The following is a 7,455-nucleotide window of genomic DNA, read 5'->3' as shown; positions in this document are numbered from 1 at the left end:
TGAGGCTCGGCTCCAGCTCTGAGACCTTGGCTGCTGAAAGCAGGTCTCTGGGTTTGTTTGGGTTCTATAATTGTAACACTGTTTCAGTCCTGCTAGCTCCAGCTTTGATGGCTGAAAGCAGGTTTCTGGGGTTTATTTACCTTCTATAATTGCAACATTGTTTCTTAGACTGCAGCTCAGAGGCCAGCAGCGGCAGGCGGGGAACCTTGGCTTCCTCTGTCACTGGTGCAAGCAAGCCTCCTGTTCACTTCAGCTGCCTGGCTGCCGGCCGCCATCTTGGTTGGCAGTTAATTTGCATATCTCGCTGATTAGCGAATGGGAAGGGTAGCGAAGTTACGGTTAATTACCATGTTTCTCTATTATTAGATAGGATTCATTTTCCACCCCGTTGTCTGGGTTGTCTAAGACACCCTCCCTACCTCAACAATATTCAGGTAACTTCAGATCTTGTCAGTGCTGTCTTCTAAATCTCCATCCAACATGTTACCTATTCTTTATTCCCACCGCCACTGTCCTAGGTAAGGCCTTCATTTCTTACCCAGATCACAAGAATTCCTTACCAAGTCTTCAAATACAAGTTCTGCCTTTTTTCAATTCATAGATTAGATAGATTTAGTAATTTTTAAAAATCCCACAAAGTGGTGGAGAGAATTTTGTGCTGAGAATGAAAAGGTTGTGTTGATGGACTATAAACTTTGTAGCAGGTTGAAAATTCGAAGATGAGAAATAGTATGACAGTGGACCAAATGAAAGGAATCAGAGGAAGAAAATAGTGGTCCTGCTAAAGAAGACAAAGTTGGAACTAAAAGACGCTGAATAACGAACAGTCTCCCCGGTATCAGTGGAGTGCGTGGGTCACCCAGGTGGACCTCGTGCTTACTCTGGGAAAGTGGACTCGGTATCCTGAGGGCCAACCAAGGTGGAAGGTCACAGGACTAGTAGTTTTCTGTCCCTCCCACCACCCCACCGCCCGCCAAAAATGCCGAACTCCCCCAAACTACACACATCAAATGGCTTTTTACTTTCTTTCCAGAGCCCATCCTTGCTGGGTCCAACAATTTACTTTGGAGGGGGCAGAAAACAGTAATGCAGGAGGTGGCCAGGAGCTGTAGTCACACTGGATTACTGTAGTCATCTAAACGTCATACTCTAGCCTAGAATAGCCCTTTACACCTTGCTTCTGCTCTGACTTCTATTTCTCTCATCCATTTCGGAATTACTTTCAGTTTCAGGACAATCAAGAACCTCCTTTCTGAAGCATAAGGATGAGTTAGGTGTGTCCTCCTCCAGTATCTCATAGCATCTTTCATATACATCTACTATAGCTATTAAGACTGTCTCCCAAATTGGCTATAAGATTTTAAAGGATAGGAGCCATGCTCAACTAATCTTTAAATTCTCAACAACTATGCCGAAACCGGTTTGGCTCAGTGGATAGAGCGTCGGCCTGCGGACTGAAAGGTCCCAGGTTCGATTCCGGTCGAGGGCATGTACCTGGGTTGCGGGCACATCCCCAGTAGGGGGTGTGCAGGAGGCGGCTGATCGATGTTTCTCTCTCATCGATATTTCTAACTCTCTATCTCTCTCCCTTCTCTGTAAAAAATCAATAAAATATATTTAAAAAAAAAATTCTCAACAACTAGCACAACAAGCTCAGAATCTAAATGGTATTTATAAATTTATATTCAATTTAAAAGAATAATCAAATGCTACAAGTAAAACGCGAGCACATCAAATTCAGCACTCTCATTTTCAGATGAGAAAACTAAGGTTCATAATGGTGAAGTGACTTACCCAAGTCACAGAGGAAGGGATGGTTAAATGGCAACTGCTGCCTCTCAGCAGACTCAGGACAATGCCTGGTAAATAAAAACATTCCGCAAGTATTGGTGGGATGAAGTCCCTTCTTTAAATTCAGTTATTAATATACACCAGTACCTCAAAATTTATTACACTAGCAATCCACAATTTCATCAGCAGTGAAAAAATAATCTTCACTTGGAAACAGGTAAAAGAGAAGGAAGGAAAATAAAGACACACTGGGTCTTCCTACTCATGCTAAGCTCCCTTGAAGTCCTCAATCACTTTACAAGGCACAGCGATGGCATGCTCTCAGTACCTTGAGGCTATTTACTGTCCTTTAAACAAACCAATTAAAAAAAATATATATTTTTTATTAATTTCAGAGATGAAGGGAGAGAGATTCAGAGAGATAGAAATCAATGATGAGAGATAATACTTGACCAGCTGCCTCCTGCAGGCCCCACACTGGGGATCAAGCCTGCAACCCAGGCATGTGACCTGATCGGGAATCAAATCCTGACCTCCTGGTTCATAGCTCGATGCCAACCACTGAACCACACCAGCCGGGCCAAACCAATTGTTATAGGAGTTCATGGTCACTTCCTATGTATGTGAGGATTGTGTTCGCTAAGCAAAAAGATGGTCTTGTTTAAGAACCAATTATTTTTTCCTTAAAATTCAGCCTGATATTTTGTTCACATAGTTTCTGGTGTCATGACCTGTTCAGTTATAGCGAAGAAACGACCTGGAGTTAGAAAACATGGGGCTTTCCTCCTGCTCTGCTGCTCTCTGCCACAAGGACCGGGCGCTTCCTCCCGGCTCCCTCAGAATCAGAGGTCTCCTTGGTTAAGTGATGGCACCAAGGCAGAGAGGGGCTGGCTGACCCTTCCATCGAAGGCATTCTAAGATTCTAAGTGCCAATCTTGATGTAACTGTCTAGAAATGGTTTTATGGAGACAAATGAAAAATCGATTTTTAAAAAAAAGTGCTAATTGGTAATTTAACAATTTATTGTACCACTTAAACATTGAGATATGTTGGTAAGCAATCGGAGCATAAAAGATGGACCTTTTACCTGTCTTAGAGAAGCTCACATCGAGCAAGTAGAGAAATATCTGACAATAAATGCAACAAATTAATGGATGTACAAAGGATTGAGGAGACAAAAAAAAAGTGAAATTTCTCTTTTTAGTAGGTCTGGGAGTGGTGGCACCTAGGAACCTTAACTCTTAAAAAACACTACAAATAATTCTAATACACAGCCTGGTTGACGAGCATTTCTGGGAGTGAGTGGGTTTTCCTGCGACCACTTAGCAAAGAACTGACCATGTAATAGCTTTGAATGACTTTCAATATGAATGAAGTGTCTACAGGAAATGGCAGGCTTTAACAGAGACGACCAAGCAAAGATGCTGTGTGGAGTCTTTCAATAAAAGAGCTGAGCCCAGTGGTCTGGGGAGGGAGCCAAGATCAGGAAGAGGGCAGCTCAGTGAAAACTGGTGTGTAATTTAAAGGCAGCAGAGACCTGTGCAGCAACTGATGGCTGGATGCCTTAGTCCATGCCCTTAGGACAGTGGTCGGCAAACCGCGGCTTGCGAGCCACATGCGGCTCTTTGGCACCTTGAGTGTGGCTCAGTACAGTGCGATTGAAACTTCGTGGCCCATGTGCAGAAGTCGGTTTTCGGCCTGGGCGACTCTATTTTGAAGAAGTGGCATTAGAAGAAGTGGGGGGTGTTGGTCGGTCAGTCGGTCGGTCAGGCGACAGGAGACGCGCGCGATTCATGCATAAGTTGAGTGAGCCAGTCAGTCAGCAGTCTCATTGTGCAGTGGTTAGGTATGTTGAGATGGTTTGGACATATAGAAAGGATGAACGAAAGGAGATAGACGAAACAAGTATACAAGACGAATGTGGATGGGAGAGTTGGAAGATGTCGCTCTCAGCGAACATACCTCAATCAGATTGAGGACGTTTTTAGCAAAGGCCAGCTTAGGAGTACCCTAATTAAGTTAATAACAACGTACCGACCTATACAGTTTAAGTTTAAAAAATTTGGCTCTCAAAAGAAATTTCAATCGTCGTACTGTTGATATTTGGCTCTGTTGACTAATGAGTTTGCCGACCACTGGCTTAGGATATCAGTGTTGCTACACCCAAATCTATAAAATACCGTATGTCTCACACTGGAGTCCGACAATAAAGGGAGAAATGACACACAGAACAAAGACAGGACCTGACATCTGATGTCCATTAATGCTGATGTCCTTCCTGGGTCCCAGGAAAGAAAGATAACTTGCATTCTCAGGGAGACAGCATTTTCAGAGGAGAAACCCCAACTCACCTGGAACTTGGTCATGCCCTCCTCGCAGCACAGTCCTGGGAAGCCGGAGCTAGCAAAAGAGAAACGTCCATGAAAGTCAAGTCCCCCAGCTCCTGCTCCTGCAGGAAACCCTCTCGAGGCGCCTGTCCTGTCTCCCCGCGCGGTCCCCCTCACTCTCTCCACTGAGCTTTGGGTCATCAGACCAAGCGCCCCTCTCCCCCCTTCTCCCCAGGTACATCCTGCTGCCCCTAGCAGCTCCAGGATGTGTCCACTTTCCGCCCTCAAGTTCTAGTTGGAGCAGAGGGGCTCTCGGGTTGGCGGTATCGTCTATCGTGATGAATTCTGGATGCCTGCGACACCTTCCTCAACCTGACTCATTTTTGGGGGTGCAGGGCTCAGATGCAACCCTTTAATGAGGACAGTGTTGTGGGGACAGAAACCTCGGCCCCTCACGGGAGCCCCGCTCGATTGCCTCGTGTCCACTGAACCTTGAAAGAAGGCCAGTCACCGGGCAGAAAAGGCCAACCACGAAGCCCCCACGAGCGCGAGTGCGAGCAGGGCCCTCGGAGCTGCAGCGGCGTCGCAGCGCCCGGTCGCCCCGCGCCCCACGGCCCGCCGCCTCTCTGCGGGCGGTGCCAGCTGCCAGCCGCCACCCGCCGCTCACCTCCCACGTGAATCCAGTGCCTGGAAGCGGCGTCTCCGCCCGCGAGGGGCTCTGAACTACAAGTCCCAGAAAGCCGCGGGAGGGCCACGGACACTTCCGGTGTACACTTTCGGTTCCCGTCCCCTGTTCCCCCGGCTTCCCGGGCCCTGCGTGGAGGTGTCTGGGTTCCTGCTTCCAGCGGACTGCTTTTAACTGTTCTTTGAGAGTTCATTTACGTTATTATTATTTTTAAATTAAAAACGGGTAAGATTTATTTTAGAAATGCCCATTAAAGTGTTTTTCACATTTTGTTAATGTGCTCCTGGGGGAAAAGAACGTAAATATCACCCGTAATTTCTTCTTTACCTGTAAAAATATTCTGAACCGAATAAATGTCATTCGGCTTCTTCATCTGCCTCCTGAAGTTCATTAGTTTAGCAAACAAATGAGGCCTCACTGTGTTCTAGGAACTGTTAAAGATGCTTAAAGAAAAATCACTCTGGATGTTAGTGGAAGAAACAAGCAATACGTAATTTTGATAAAGAAGTGGTATAGTGTGTTATAAGGTGACATGTGTTATGGAGAAAGTAGAGCTGAGTCGGGGATTGAGGGATGGTAGTGCAATTTTAAATAGGAACTTTTGGAGCCAAGACTTTGAGGAAATGAAGGAATCAGTCATGTGCCATTCAGCAGTCACAAGTCTTTCCAGGATTTTTTAGTTATAGGAGGGAGGACTTGGGAGAAATGGGGCTATTCCATTTGGCTGAAACCAGAAGTCCCTGTTTTAAATTTTGACCTATTCATATGATGGTCTTTGGCGCCAATTAAATGCCAACTGGATTCCGGATTCCCCAACTTGGGGTGCGTGAGGAAAGAAACTATTCAGTGCAAAACAGCTCAATTGTGATAAAGCACAACTGTGAAAACACCAGGGCTGTGCAGCATCCCTGGGGCCAGGTGGCTCTGGGACCAGGCCCTTCTGTGACTGGGCAGCTCTACTCTGCTCCTTGATGGTCTGTTCTGCTCCCTGCCAGCCTGCTTTGCTAAGTTGGGGACTTTTGGTGGGGCTCTGGTGCAGGCTAAGTCCAGCTGCTGCTTTTCCTGGCCAGGGACCTCCTGGTAGGAGCTGTAAAGTGATCTGTGGTTGGTTGCTGCCTGTGTTGGACTTGGAAGTACTGGGCGCGGCTGCTATGATCTGATGCTGGCTGCCGTCTGTGCCGGACTCGGACTCAGGGCTGCTTAGCAAGAGGCCCTGGGCGTGCTGAGGCCAACTGCTGCTTGTTGGGCTTTGTGGATTTGGGGGAGATTGTAGGAATGTCTGCAGCCTGGGGCAAGGCTGGCTGCTCATGTGGAAAAGCCGCTGAAGTTGGTTCAGGCTTGTATGTGATTTGGGTGGGGCAGTGTCTGCAAATCACCAGTGTTAACTAGGTTGATGGAGATGCAGATTTGGTGCCTGCCTTCACCTGCAGGTGGATGTGGGGAGCTCACCACAAAGGAATAATGGTGCCTTCCAGCACTTCCTCTGCACCTCCCAGGCTGTGTGTGGGGCTGCTCAACAATGGACAGTGGTGCCTAACAGCCCTTCTGTCCTGGAGAGAGCTGCCCCTCTAGCCCTCCCCTGAAGCCAGATGATTCAGTTCCTCCATGTATGTCCCTGGTACTTTGATGGTCCTTTACTGGAGCTTAGGGTTTGTGTTTATGAATGAGTGTTTGCTCTGACCCTTTAAGACAGTGGTTCTCAACCTTCCTAATGCCGCGATCCCTTAATACAGCTCCTCATGTTGTGATGACCCCTAATTTCATTGTTACAAATTGAACATAATTAAAGCATAGTGATTAATCACAAAAACAATATGTAATTATATATGTTTTCCAATCGTCTTAGGCGACCCCTGTGAAAGGGTCGTTCGACGCCCAAAGGGGTTGCGACCCACAGGTTGAGAACCGCTGCTTCAAGAGAAAACTCGAATCTACAGCAGCCCTCTGTCTTACCAGAATAGAATCCCTGTTGATTTTTCACAGAAATTGTGGGGACTCCTCTTCCTGGAACTAGTGCTCTGGACTGGGAAGCCCAGTGTGGGGTTGAAACCCCTTGCTCCTCAGGGTGGACCTCCATAGCTGAGATATCCCTCCTAATCCTTAACCTCCACAGGTGGCTTTGGGATCAGCCTGTTTCACGTCTCCACCCCTCCCTCCAGTCTTAAAGTTGCTTCTTTCTACTCTTAGAGGAATTCTGTCGAGCTAATCTTCGGGTGGTTCTCAAGAGTGGTTGTTCTATAATTTAGTTGTAATTTTGATGTGATCATGAGTAGTGTTTCCCTATCCTGTCATCAAGACTGGAAATCCTCATTATTCATTATTTTATTTTATTTTTTTAAAATATTTTATTGATTTTTTACAGAGAGGAAGGGAGAGAGATAGAGTTAGAAACATCGATGAGAGAGAAACATCGATCAGCTGCCTCCCGCACACTCCCCACTGGGGATGTGCCCGCAACCCAGGTACATGCCCTTGACCGGAATCGAACCTGGGACCTTTCAGTCCGCAGGCCGACGCTCTATCCACTGAGCCAAACCGGTTTCGGCTATTCATTGTTTTAATGACACAAATATTCACCATGAAATTCATCTAGGTGGCTAAGATTAATAAAAAAGGAAATTCCTCCCCAAAACCAATTTCTTTCCTCTAATA

General features: G+C 46.6%; 1 protein-coding gene across 1 annotated transcript in view; it reads right to left on the bottom strand.

Moving 5' to 3' along the window:
* ZNF239 (zinc finger protein 239) overlaps window positions 1-4,827 on the bottom strand; it is a 12,905-nt gene extending 8,078 nt beyond the window's left edge. Inside the window, 2 exon segments of the mRNA XM_006774491.2 lie at window positions 4,143-4,191; window positions 4,786-4,827. The gene's annotated coding sequence lies outside the window, so the exon portion shown is untranslated.
* Window positions 4,828-7,455: the final 2,628 nt, after the last annotated feature.

The sequence above is a fragment of the Myotis davidii genome, unplaced genomic scaffold (assembly GCF_000327345.1).
Source record: "Myotis davidii unplaced genomic scaffold, ASM32734v1 scaffold368, whole genome shotgun sequence".
NCBI lineage: Eukaryota > Metazoa > Chordata > Mammalia > Chiroptera > Vespertilionidae > Myotis > Myotis davidii.
The sequence above is the reverse complement of the archived record's forward strand: the minus strand, read 5'-3'. Positions and strand labels throughout refer to the sequence as shown.